At 45.2% G+C, this 14,164-nt stretch overlaps 2 pseudogenes; both read left to right on the top strand.

Moving 5' to 3' along the window:
- The first annotated feature begins 13,087 nt into the window (after positions 1-13,087).
- LOC123433667 lies at positions 13,088-13,174 on the top strand (annotated as a pseudogene).
- Positions 13,175-13,256: 82 nt separating this feature from the next.
- On the top strand, positions 13,257-13,342 carry LOC123433672 (annotated as a pseudogene).
- The last annotated feature ends 822 nt before the right edge of the window (positions 13,343-14,164 follow it).

The raw sequence follows: 14,164 nt of genomic DNA, 5'->3' as shown, positions 1-14,164 counted from the left end.
ATTGCAACAGAAAAGTAAATGATGGAGGTGTAAACAATGATGGTGATATGGGCCGGAGTCACATGATGTTCACTAGTGATGTCTCTCTCCCGAAAGACGATAAACAACTATGCTTGGGTAAACAAATCACAGTTGGGCAATTGATAGAATTATGATCGCACCTCAATGTTAATTATGCTACTTGATAGTTAGAGGTTCAATAGTAATGGGTAGTACGCCAAGACAAGTAGACCGTTTATTCATCAACATCTACTTACTAATCATCCACCTTGAGATATCTATCTAGAACATCTATCCGGTATTAATTTGCGAGCCCCACCCAAAGTGTAAACTCAGAGCAATGGACAACTGCATTAATGAACTATGCATAAGGTAAACATTCCTTGCAACCGTGGTCACAAGCACCATTGTTTTCTCCCTTGTGGCAATAAGCACATCCCCTAGTCTCATGTTTCTGTCACTCAAGCTAGGCATCGAGGGGCATGAACCCACAATCATGCATAACACTCCCTCTTGGAGTTACGATCTACTACTTGGCCAAAGCAATAAAAAGCAATGGAGAACATGCATGAATCACTAAGGAACATAATATAAAAGGATAATCAAATATATAACTCATAACAATCTGATCATAATCTCATAATCCATCGGATCCCAACAAACCGAGCATAGCAATAGCAAGAGAATTACATAGATGCGTTGATCATGTAGGGCAGCTCACAAGGACTAACCATTGAAGCACAAGATTGGAGAGAAGACATCACATAGCTACTAGTCATGGACTCATGGTCCAAGGAGGATTACTCACGGCACGTCCGGGAAGCGTCCATGGTGGTGGAGAAGCTCCCGGAGGTCAATCCTCCCTCTGGCAGGGTGCCAGGAAGAGGTCTCCTGCCGCTCCCGATCTCGGAAGCGCTGCAGAGGCGGTGTCGGGACCCCGATCCTAAGACATAGGAATCCAGCCTGTAACACATCACATCTCTTGGCGGTCTCACGCACGGTTATCCCCACGGCTGCAGCCTTACCTTAGCCGGGACCGTTTGCGCCTTTTGACTCACGTATGCAATTGTATCGCTAGCAATCCAATGACAAAGAACCCGGATCGACATGTCTAGTCATAAACCAAAGCGGCAGTTCCGCACAAGGACAGGCATACATGACCCAGCAAAGCAGGTGTCGATCACCAGCGAATGTAGACGAGTCGTAGCAAGCTACAAGGACTCCATTACATCGCGTGACATTTCCCCAAAGGGACAGACACAACAGCTAAGAAGGACACATGCCGGTCAACCATTGTGTCCGGAGCAGTAGCGAACTACCATGGCTCGTTGGAATCACAAAGGGGCATTTCCCTGTAAGGAGTGCTACTAAAGCCTACGGCTAGGTATTCGAACCCCATACATATCAAGTACAACACACGTACGCATGGCATACCGATATGTATAGATACATCGATGGCATCACAACATAACCATAAACATACAAACTTTATTTACAAGGCTCGGAAGAGCCACACACATAATATTACAAGGTAGGGGTCTCACGACCCATCATCACAAGTCATACACACAAGTCTTACAAGCCAGCGGAATATTTAAAACTGTCTGAGTACAGACAGAGGGAAAGATAAGGGCACATGGCCTGACTAACTACATACCCATCCTAGGGCCAGATCGTAGCTGGGATACCAGCTACTCGTCATCGTCGATGTGTAGGTAGAACCCTCCATTAGGGTCATTAACAACCTCTGCAACAATTTGTTAAGCAAACGTGAGTACAAAAGTACCCAGCAAGACTTTAGGAAAAACTATCTACTCATGCAATGTATCAATAAGGAGTTGTGGGGTTTCATGCGGAAAGCCAGCATTTGACTCATGGCTAGACCTCTTGCATTTTTAAATAGTTTTGACAACTTTGATTTCTCGCACACGAGTCCACTAACACCACAACAATACTCCATCATGGAATCATTCCGTCTCCCTACGTAAACGCTGTCCACGACACTCACGCTTATCTTGGGAATTTTAAGAGTAGCCATTATAGTTATCTATGAATAACATATGTTTCCAAGTAGTCCATATCCGCGGACGCGGCTATTCGAATAGATCATAACCCTGCAGGGGTGTACTTCTTCACACATGCTCTCGCCACTTATCGCCATGTGCATGTCATGCACCTCGACAACCTTCAAGCGGAAGCCCAGCGAGGGAGTCGGCCACGACCGTTAACCACGTTAATACTTAGTCCAGGTCTATCGCCTATCTGAGGGTAACCCACACGGAAGTCTGGCCGAGGTTTCCGCCACGGCCCCAAACGATGTGCGCAGGGTTCCCAAGCCCACCATCCGGGTGCCACTTGGTACACCGTGCCACTGCCTACCGCATCATATCCCACCTCTAAGGTCAGCGCTACGCATGGCCTCCAGCATGACTATAAACACGAGAAACTACTTGCAACTCCTGGACCGAGTACTAAGCGATTAATAAGTCAAGCGGGGTCATATTTCAGGGCTCAACATGTGGTAGTATTGTTGGGTCACGTAGCATAAATTCAAAATTTTCCTACACATATTCAGATCTTCCTATGGAGAGACCAGCAACGAGAGAGGGGTAAGAGCATCTTCATACCTTTGAAGATCGCTAAGCGGAAGCGTTACTAGAATGCGGTTGATGGAGTCGTACTCCCAGCGATTCGGATCGCGGTGTGATTCCGATCTAGTGCCGAACTACGGTACCTCCGCGTTCAACACACGTGCAGCCCGGTGACGTCTCCCGCACCTTGATCCAGAAAGGAGGAGGGAGAGGTTGGGGAAGAACTCCAGAAGCACGACGGCGTGGTGTCAATGGAGAGACGAGGTCTCCTGGCAGGGCTTCGCCAAGCACCGGCAGAGAGGAGGAGGAAGTAGGGCAGGGCTGCGCCGAGGGAGAGGCAAAAGTCTATCTCCCAATGGCCAAAAGTGCCCGGTATATATAGGGGAAGGGAGGGGCTGCGCCCCCTTGAGGGTTTCCACCTCCTGGGGGGGGGGGGAAGCCCTAGATGGGGCTGGTGCGGCGGCCAAGGGGGGAGGAGGGGTGTGGCGCACCCCTGGTGGGCCTTAGGCCCACCAGGCTTAGGGTTTGCCCCCCCTTTTCTCTCCCTTGCGCATTGGGCTGAGTGGGGAGGCGCACCAGCCCACCTAGGGGCTGGTTCCCTCCCCCACTTGGCCCACCTTACCTCCCGGGGTCGGTGCCCCCCTTCGGTGGACCCCCGGGGGCACCTCCGGTGGTCCCGGTACGTTACCGGTGATGCCCGAAACACTTCCGGTGTCCGAAACCATCCGTCCTATATATCAATCTTTAACTCCGGACCATTCCGGAGCTCCTCGTGATGTCCGGGATCTCATCCGGGACTCCGAACAACTTTCGGTAACCTCGTATAACAATTCCCTATAACCCTAGCGTCACCGAACCTTAAGTGTGTAGACCCTACGGGTTCGGGAGACAGGCAGACATGACCGAGACACCTCTTTGGCCAATAACCATCAAAGGGCTCTGGATACCCATGGTGGATCCCACTTGCTCCACGATGATCTCATCGGATGAACCACGATGTCAAGGATTCAATCAATCCCATATACGATTCCCTTTGTCTGTCGGTATAGAACTTGCCCGAGATTCGATAGTCGGTATACCTATACCTTGTTCAATCTCGTTACCGGTAAGTCTCTTTACTCGTTCCGTAGCACGTCATCGTGTGACTAACTCCTTAGTCACATTGAGCTCATGATGATGTTCTACCGAGTGGGCCCAGAGATACCTCTCCGTCACACGGAGTGACAAATCCCGATCTCGATTCGTACCAACCCAACAAACACTTTCAGAGATACCCGTAGTGCACCTTTATAGTCACCCAGTTACGTTGTGACGTTTGATACACCCAAAGCACTCCTACGGTATCCGGGAGTTGCACAATCTCACGGTCGATGGAAAATACACTTGACATTAGAAAAGCTTTAGCATACGAACAATACGATCTAGTGCTATGCTTAGGATTGGGTCTTGTCCATCACATCATTCTCCCAATGATGTGATACCGTTATCAATGACATCTAATGCCCATGATCAGGAAACCATGATCATCTATTGACTAACGAGCTAGCCAACTAGAGGCTTGCTAGGGACACATTGTGATCTATTTATTCACACATGTATTACTGTTTCCTGTTAATACAATTATAGCATGAACAATAGACGATTATCATGAACAAGGAAATATGATAATAACCATTTTATTATTGCCTCTAGGGCATATTTCCAACAGTCTCCCACTTGCACTAGAGTCAATAATCTAGTTACATTGTGATGTATCGAACACCCATAACATTATGGTGTTGATCATATTTTGCTCGTGGAAGAGGTTTAGTCAACGGGTCTACAATATTCAGATCCGTGTGAACTTTACAAATATCTATCACTCCACTCTGGACATGGTCCTGGATGGAGTTGTAGTGGCGTTTGATGTGCTTCATCTTCCGGTGAAACCTGGGCTCCTTGGCTATCGCAATGGCCCTAGTGTTATCACAGAGAGTGTCATTGGACCCGACGCGCTTGGAACCACTCCAAGGTCGGTGATGAGCTCCTTCATCCAAATTCCTTCATGAGCCGCTTCTGAAGCAGCTATGTACTCCGGTTCACATGTAGATGCTGCCACGACTTCTTGCTTGCTACTGCACCAGCTCACTGCCCCACCATTCAACACATATATGTATCCGGTCTGTGACTTAGAGTCATCCGGATCTGTGTCAAAGCTAGCGTCGACGTAACCCTTTACGACGAGCTCTTCGCCACCTCCATAAACGAGAAACATTTCCTTAGTCCTTTTCAGGTACTTAAGGATATTCTTGACCGCTGTCCAGTGTTCCATACCGGGATCACTTTGGTACCTCCCTACCAAGCTTATGGCATGGTTTATATCAGGTCTGGTACACAGCATGGCATACATTAGAGAGCCCACGGCTGATGAGTAGGGGACATAACTCATCTTCTCTCTATCTGCTGCCATGGTCGGCGACTGGGTCTTACTCAATCTCATACCTTGCAAAACTGGCAAGAACCCCTTCTTTGAGTTTTCCATATTGAACTTCTTCAATATCTTGTCAAGGTATGTACTTTGCGAAAGACCTATGAGGCGTCTCGATCTATCTCTATAGATCTTGATGCCTAATATGTATGCAACTTCTCCAAGGTCCTTCATTGAAAAACTCTTGTTCAAATATGCCTTTATGCTCTCCAACATTTCTATATTGTTCCCCATCAATAATATGTCATCCACATACAGTATGAGGAAAGCTACAGAGCTCCCACTCACTTTCTTGTACAGACAGGCTTCTCCGTAAACCTGTATGAACCCAAACGCTTTAATCACCTCATTAAAGCGAATGTTCCAACTCCGAGATGCTTGAACCAGCCCATAGATGGGGCGCTGGAGCTTGCACACTTTGTTAGCACCCTTAGGGTCGACAAAACCTTCTGGTTGCATCATATAAAACTCTTCCTTAAGGTTCCCATTAAGGAACGCTGTTTTGACGTCCATTTGCCAAATTTCATAATCATAAAAGGCGGCAATTGCTAACATGATTCGGACTGATTTCAGCTTCGCTACGGGAGAGAAAGTCTCTTCGTAGTCAACTCCTTGAATTTGTCGAAAACCCTTTGCGACAAGTCGAGCTTGTAAATGGTTACATTACCGTTTGCATCAGTCTTCTTCTTGAAGATCCATTTATTTTCTATGGCTCACCGGTCATCGGGCAAGTCCACCAAAGTCCATACTTTGTTCCCATACATGGATCCTATCTCAGATTTCATAGCCTCAAGCCATTTGTTGGAATCCGGGCCCGCCATTGCTTCTTCATAGTTCGAAGGTTCACCGTTGTCTAACAACATGATTTCCATCACAGGGTTGCCGTACCACTCTGGTGCGGAGCGTCCCCTTGTGGACCTTCGCGGTTCAGTAGTAAGTTGATCCGAAGCTTCATGATTATCATCATTAACTTCCTCTTCAGTTGGTGTAGACGCCACAGGAACAATTTCCCGCGCTGCGCTACTATCCTGTTCGAGAGGGGGTGTAATTAGCTCAGCAAGTTCTACCTTCCTCCCACTTACTTCTTTCGAGAGAAACTCTTTCTCTAGAAAGGATCCGTTCTTGGCAACAAAGGTCTTAACTTCGGATCTAAGATAGAAGGTATACCCAATAGTTTCCTTAGGGTATCCTATGACTACGCATTTCTCCGCTTTGGGTTCGAGCTTTTCTGGTTGAAGTTTCTTCACATAAGCATCGCAGCCCCAAACATTAAGAAACGACAACTTAGGTTTCTTGCCAAACCATAGTTCATACGGTGTCGTCTCAACGGATTTAGACGGTGCCCTATTTAAAGTGAAAGCTGCAGTTTCTAATGCGTATCCCCAAAATGATAGTGGTAGGTCGGTAAGAGACATCATAGATCGTACCATATCTAATAAAGTGCGATTACGACGTTCAGACACTCCGTTGCGTTGTGGTGTGCCAGGCGGCGTCAGTTGTGAAACGATTCCACACTTCCTTAGGTGTGTGCCAAACTCGTGACTCAAATATTCTCCTCCACGATCAGATCGCAGACATTTAATTTTTCTGTCACGTTGATTCTCATCCTCACTCTGAAATTCCTTGAACTTTTCAAACGTCTCAGATTTGTGCTTCATTAAGTAGATATACCCATACCTACTCAAATCATCGGTGAGAGTGAGAACATAACGATAGCCACCGCGAGCTTCAATGTTCATTGGACCACATACATCAGTATGTATTATTTCCAATAAGTTGGTTGCTCTCTCCATTATTCCTGAGAATGGAGTCTTAGTAATCTTGCCCATGAGGCACGGTTCGCATGTGTCAAATGATTCAAAGTCAAGAGACTCTAATAGTCCATTAGTATGGAGCTTCTTCATGCGCTTAACGCCGATATGACCAAGGCGGCAGTGCCACAAGTATGTGGGACTATCATTATCAACTTTACATCTTTTGGTACTCACACTATGAATATGCGTAACATCACGATTGAGATTCATCAAGAATAAACCATTCACCAGCGGAGCATGACCATAAAACATATCACTCATATAAACAGAATAACCATTATTCTCTGACTTAAATGAGTAGCCTTCTCGCATTAAGCAAGACCCTGATACAATATTCATGCTCAAAGCTGGTACTAAATAACAATTATTAAGGTTTAAAACTAATCCAGACGGCAGATGTAGAGGTAGAGTGCCGACGACGATCACATCGACTTTGGAACCATTCCCCACGCGCATCGTCACCTCGTCCTTGGCCAGTCTCCGCTTATTCCGCAATTCCTGCTTTGAGTTGCAAATGTGAGCAACAGCACCGGTATCAAATACCCAGGAGCTACTACGAGCGCTGGTAAGGTACACATCAATAACATGTATATCACATATACCTTTAACGTTGCCGGCCTTCTTGTCTGCTAAGTATTTGGGGCAGTTCCGCTTCCAGTGACCTTTTCCCTTGCAATAGAAGCACTCAGTCTCAGGCTTGGGTCCATTCTTTTTCTTCTTCCCGACATCTGGCTTACCGGGCGCGGCAACAACTTTGTCGTCTTTCTTGAAGTTCTTCTTACCCTTGCCTTTCTTAAAACTAGTGGTCTTGTTGACCATCAACACTTGATGCTCTTTCTTGATTTCTACTTCTGCAGACTTGAGCATCGAGTACAACTCGGGAATGGTCTTTTCCATCCCTTGCATGTTGTAGTTAAGCACAAAGCCTTTGTAGCTTGGTGGGAGAGACTGGAGGATTCTGTCGATTATAGCATCATCCGGAAGTTCGACTCCAAGTGAAGTCAGACGACCGTGTAACCCAGACATTTTGAGTATGTGCTCACTGACAGAACTGTTCTCCTCCATCTTACAGCTAAAGAACTTGTTGGAGACTTCATATCTCTCAACACGGGCATGAGCTTGAAAAACTAGCTTCAGCTCCTGGAACATCTCATATGCCCCGTGTTGCTCAAAACGCCTTTGGAGCCCCGTTTCTAAACTGTATAACATGCCACACCTAACCAGAGAGTAGTCATCACTCCGTGTTTGCCAGACATTCAGAATGTCCTGGGCTGCTGCGGGAGCGGGAGGGTCACCTAGCGGCGCATCAAGGACATATTTTTAGCTGCTTCAAGGATGAGCTTCAAGTTGCGAACCCAGTCCGCATAGTTGCTACCATAATCTTTCAGCTTGTTTTTCTCTAGGAATGCGTTGAAATTGAGGTTGACGTTGGCCATCTACAATATTTATAAAGACAACTTTTAGACTAAGTTCATGACAATTAAGTTCATTTAATCAAATTAAGTATGAACTCCCACTTAAATCGACATCCCTCTAGTCATCTAAGTGATACATGATCCATGTTGACTAACCCGTGTCCGATCATCACGTGAGACGGACTAGTCACCATGGTGAGAAACTTCATGCTAATCGTATTCAACCATACGACTCATGTTTGACCTTTCGGTCTCTTGTATTCGAGGTCATGTCTGTACATGCTAAGCTCGTCGAGTCAACCTAGGTGTTTCGCGTGTGTAAATCTGGCTTACACCCGTTGTATGCGAACATTAGAATCTATCACACCCGATCATCACGTTGTGCTTCGAGACAACGATCCTTCGCAACGGTGCACACCTAGGGGAATACGTTCTCGAAATTTTAAGAGGGATCATCTTATAACGCTACCGTCGTTCTAAGCAAGAAGATGAAAAACACGATAAACATCACAATGCAATCATATAGTGAGATGATATGGCCATTATCATCTTTGCTCTTTCGATCTCCATCTTCAGGCATCGCATGATCATCATCGTTACCGGCGTGACACCATGATCTCCATCATCGTGTCTCCGCGAAGTCGTCACGCCAACTACTACTATCACTACTACTATAGCTAACCGTTAGCAATGAAGTAAAAGTAGTAAGAACATGGCGTTGCATCTCATACAATAAATTAAGACAACTCCTATGGCTCCTGCCGGTTGTCATACTCATCGACATGCAAGTCGTGAAACCTATTACAATAACATGATCATCTCATACATCATACATGCAACATCACAACTTTGGCCATATCACATCGCATGTCAAACCCTGCAAAAACAAGTTAGACGTCCTCTAATTGTTGTTGCAAGTTTTACGTGGCTGATTTGGGTTTCTAGCAAGAACGCCTTCTTACCTACGTGACAGCCAGAACGATGATATGCCAAAGCTATCTATCCTTCATAAGGACCCTTTTCATCAAATCCAATCCGACTAGAGTAGGAGAGACAGACACCCGCTAGCCACCTTTCACTACAAGAAATATGCTCATACATGATGTTTTTTAAAATGTCGTTGATGAATTCATCATAAATCTATGACGATTTCATCCGAGATTGTCGTAAGCCATTTGAGGGGATCAAATCTACATATAAATTACGACGATGTGAGTCAAAAATGTCGTAACCGCATAAGATGAGATCGTCATAACTTTTACGACGATTATAAAAACATCGTAACATGTTCTAACTATGTTGACATGTCACTCGTGCGTCCATTCTATCCCACCTCATCCTAGTTTGTGAAAATATCCCAAATCACATTGTTTTCTTACAAATTCTGTTTTCACACAATCTATTTTCACACAAATTATAAGAAAATGAAAATATCCCAAATCACATTGTTTGTCATCCCAAAGTAGACACATATGCATAATATTGATTAATTTTGACAAACTGTATGTTTACCTCGAATAATAGGATGAAAAATATAAGAGAAACAAAAGAAAAAGAGAAAATTACACAAGCTTAAATCTGATTGGTGGAATGAGTTTTGACATGGATCGGTGACGTGGCAAACATCCGGCCATCCATCCACCCGTCCATCCATCCCCCGCAGGAAACTTCACCCAACCCATCGTGCCTTCCTCTTCCTCTGTCTGCGCTAACCCTAGCCGACGCCTCCCTCTCTCCCCCGATCCCACCCGATACGGATGGCCCAACCCTAGCCACCGCCGTGATCTGACCAGGGGTAGCCGCGACGGTGACGCGGAGAGGAGTGCCTCCCCGTAGAGTGACCGCTTCGTCTGTGTGGAGGCCGTCGCCCAGGAGGGCAACGATGCCGGTGGCATGGTGGCCATTGCAGAGGGCGCGATGCGGGCCAGCCTCGACACCAACGAGCTCATGGCGCTCATGCACGGCTCAGGGGCACGCCGAGTGGAGGAGGGGGAGGGGAGGGGTGGGGGATTTGGTTTGTGATTTTTGGATTTTCGGTCCGAGCGGCGATGGGGTTGCTGTCGCGATCGGAGGAGGTGGCGGCGCTGGTCAGGCTCAAGGTGGCGGCGGGGCCGATCAGGCGCGAGATCCCGCCTGAGATGCACTGGGCCTTCGCCTACGAGATGCTCCAGCGGGTCTCTTGCAGCTTCGCGCTCGGACCCGAGCTCCATAATGCCTTAAGCGCTCCTTCTCCTCCCTTTCCCCCCTTCAACCCCAGATCCCCTCCGATCCCTGGAATCCCTGAGGCACTCACGACCGCTGATTTTGACCCTTCCTGCAGGTGTGCGTCTTCTACCTCGTGCAAGGTCTGGTTCTGATTCCGCCATGGATTCAATTCCTTGGTGCTCGTTTGGGGATCCGATCCGGTCTGGTCTCTTGTGTCCTCTCCTCTTGCTTGGATTCGATTCGATTGACCACCATTACTATGTATGTAGATCTTGCTAGAGATTTTAGCATCTACTGCTGCTAGTTGGATTCGTAGCTGTATTGCACATACTACTACTACTATCGATTGATCGATTACACGTTTCTTTGGTTCTTTGTTAACGCTACTAGTACTACTCCTACCATATACCAGTGTAAATATATTGAGAATGATTCTGATAGTGTTGGGTAGCCAGTAGAACTTTTATGATGTAAGTTAAAAGGGTACTGTGTGACTAGACTGAAGAAATTGTGTTGACAAATTCTCCTGCACCACCTTATTTTTTCACTAGACTGAAGAAACTTGACTGCAGATGCACCAGTTGCTCATTTTGAAATACTCCTAGTGTTAAAATGGCCATGTTGTATAAAATTCATCTGGATATGTGTTGAAAATTCAGTTAAATTGTCTTCACAGAAACTTTACTGAAAAATTCAGTTAAGTTCAATCACCATTCTGAATTTTGACCACATGAGTACATGACCAAGCTTAAGAGTTTAAAACATTATCCAAATAATCATGTCCCACATTATTGCCACGGCAAGAGTAGTAGCACGAGCAGGATTTTGTAAACTGAATGAAAAAGGAAGTCATTCTTTGCTTCTACTGCCTGAACAAAGTCCTGTCGGCTGCACCATGGCTCTTCTATACTCCTGAAGTATCAGTTACTAAACAAGGATAAAAATGATGGGGACTTTGCACCTTTGAGAAAACTGTAGGTGGTTTACCCACTGCAAGCATGTTAAGGAAGCAAAATGTTCATAGAGAGTTTCCAGTAGAGTGGCAATTTTTGAATGGCACTTCAGCTGTGAAATTCAGAGCAAGACTTCCTGTTTTGCTGTGGAGTTTAGACGTTCAGCTTATCATTCAAGACTTATATGCATGCGTTTCCAGCTGTAGAATTCAAAGCAAGACTTCATGTTTTTCTGAAATTTAACATGTCAGCATCATTAATCTTGTCTGACTGAATGTTTCCAAAATTAACATGATTGAGTGTTTCCAAAATTAACAGAATCTTGCCATTTCCCGATTGAATGTTTCCAAAATTAACAAAATCTTGTCATTTCCTGATTAAAAGTTTTTTGATTAAATTTTTCTAAAATTAACAAAACCTTGCCATTTCCCAATTGAATGTTTCCAAAATTAACAAAATCTTGTCATTTCCTGATTAAAAGTTTCCTGATATTTTTTTCCCAATACAAACAAAATCTTGCCACTTCTTGGTCGAAACAGCAGCAACAACAGGTGACAGGGAAAGGATAGGACGCTGCGAGACGTCGGTGTGACAGCCGGGTGGCGGCGTGCAATGGGTTGGGTGGTTGCGTGTGGTGGCGCTGGTCGCTCTGACCACCGAGCGGAAGCTAGGGTGGTGCGCCGTAGAATCCGGCATGCGAGGGCTGTGGCGGCGACGTGCTCTGATCCAGGGCCACGGAATGTGCTATCGGTGGTTGAGGTGGTCGCGGCAGGAGGAGACGAGATCGCGTTGGGAGGGAATCGTGGAGGTGCAGATCATGGGCAGCAAAGGAGCAGGTTGACGGGCGGAGGAAGAAGAAAGGAGACAGGATCTATCTGTAACAGATTTGATGGTATGAGGGGGTTTTGGCAAAATTTCCATTACACTGTGGGTGTGACATTAATTTTGGGATGGAGGGAGTACTAATATATTGTTGCAAGCACTGGAATTTCCATTCCATCTGTATAAAACTGTATGTGTAGTGATTGTTGTATTTTGTTGTGTTCACTATTCAGGTTAGGATTGCTCGGATCTTTACCACCTATGGCCCGCGCATGTGCATTGACGATGACCGTGTTGTCAGGAACTTTGTTGCTCAGGTAAACACACAACGCTGTTGCTCTGCTAGTTTAAAAACCGCAAGTTTCTTTTCATTTCTGAACTAACACCCGAATGCTCTATGTTAATATAATGGCAGGCGCTAAGTATGGAGCCTTTGACGGTTTACGGCGATGGCAAGCAGACCAGGAGTTTCCAATACGCTTCTGATTTGGTAGGTCATCTCTAACCATCAATGAACAATAATTATGGCTATGCTATCTGGAATGCGCTTTCTAAAATAGCACTCTTCCAAGTTGAGGGGTTGATGAGGCTGATGGAAGGTGATCACATTGGGCCATTCAACTTGGGCAACCCCGGTGAGTTCACCATGCTGGAACTGGCCATTCAACTTGGGCAACCCCGGTGAGTTCACCATGCTGGAACTGGCCATTCAACTTGGGCAACCCCGGTGAGTTCACCATGCTGGAACTGGCCAAGGTTGTCCAGGACACCATCGACCATGATGGTGAGTTCAATAACACTATTATGATGATGGTGTGCTGAGCAGAGGATGTGAAACATTTAGACCACTGAGACCTTTTTTGGTCTTTGATGTATCTAAAATTGAGCTTTTTAAAACTGATGCTAGGCATGCCATCACTATATATATATTGTTGTAGAGATGCTTGAGGTGGTTCTGTTATTGTGGTACACAATGGAGTTTGTCAGCTAAGCATATGATGTTACTAGGAGATGCTACTGAGATGTCACCCATCGTTGAAGTATCTTAAACCGAACTTTTTAAAAATGATGCTTGGTTTAGCTAGTGCTTGTAGCTTAGAGTGAGTATTGCTTATCTGCTTGTCAATCGAAATCCACAACACACTGAATTTAGTAGTGAGTATTGCTTATTGCTTATATATTTGTCTTCTTAAAAAGAATGGCATGTTGATTGAGGCCAAACATTGATGGGAATGCCTTAGCTTTTTCTTTTTCTGCTGGAAACCTTTTTTTTGCTTCAGATTTCTTGACTGGTCAGCCTAGCATCTTACCTTATTAACTATAGCAACATGTTTTACTCTTACTTTAATTGAAGTATTCTGCAGTATGCAAATCAATTCTTTAAATGTTGCATTATTAGCAACATGGAGACAAACCTTAAACTTATATCGGTTAAACTTGGTCACTTGGACGGCAGACTGAGCCACCAGCCTACCACATGTCCATATCTATACAAGTTTAATTTGTTTTGTTTTACTGTCAGTGTGAACCGCATCATTGGTTGTTGGGTACTGGAGTCCGGTGGCATATCCTTCCATGTAATTTTTTAAAGGCGATGGATGCAAATCTAGTTGCATCAGTATACTCCAGTACACTCAATTTAATTGTTAGCTTGCCAAACGAGATGTAGTAGTTGAATCTAACCATATAGTAGTAGTAATAAAAAATACTATACGTTTTGGTGTGGCCAAACTGCTGTACATTATGTTTTTAGTAAGGAGCTCAAGTTCTTAACACAAACTTGCTAAGTTTTGAACACTAACTCTAATATTTTTTATATTTATTTACGTTTGTTTGATTCATGTGCAGTGTAATGTTCTTGTAGGATGGCAAGTTGTCGCATCTTGAGCATGTCTCA

This window comes from Hordeum vulgare, chromosome 2H (assembly GCF_904849725.1).
Source record: "Hordeum vulgare subsp. vulgare chromosome 2H, MorexV3_pseudomolecules_assembly, whole genome shotgun sequence".
NCBI lineage: Eukaryota > Viridiplantae > Streptophyta > Magnoliopsida > Poales > Poaceae > Hordeum > Hordeum vulgare.
This window is presented reverse-complemented; position numbering and strand designations above follow the sequence as displayed.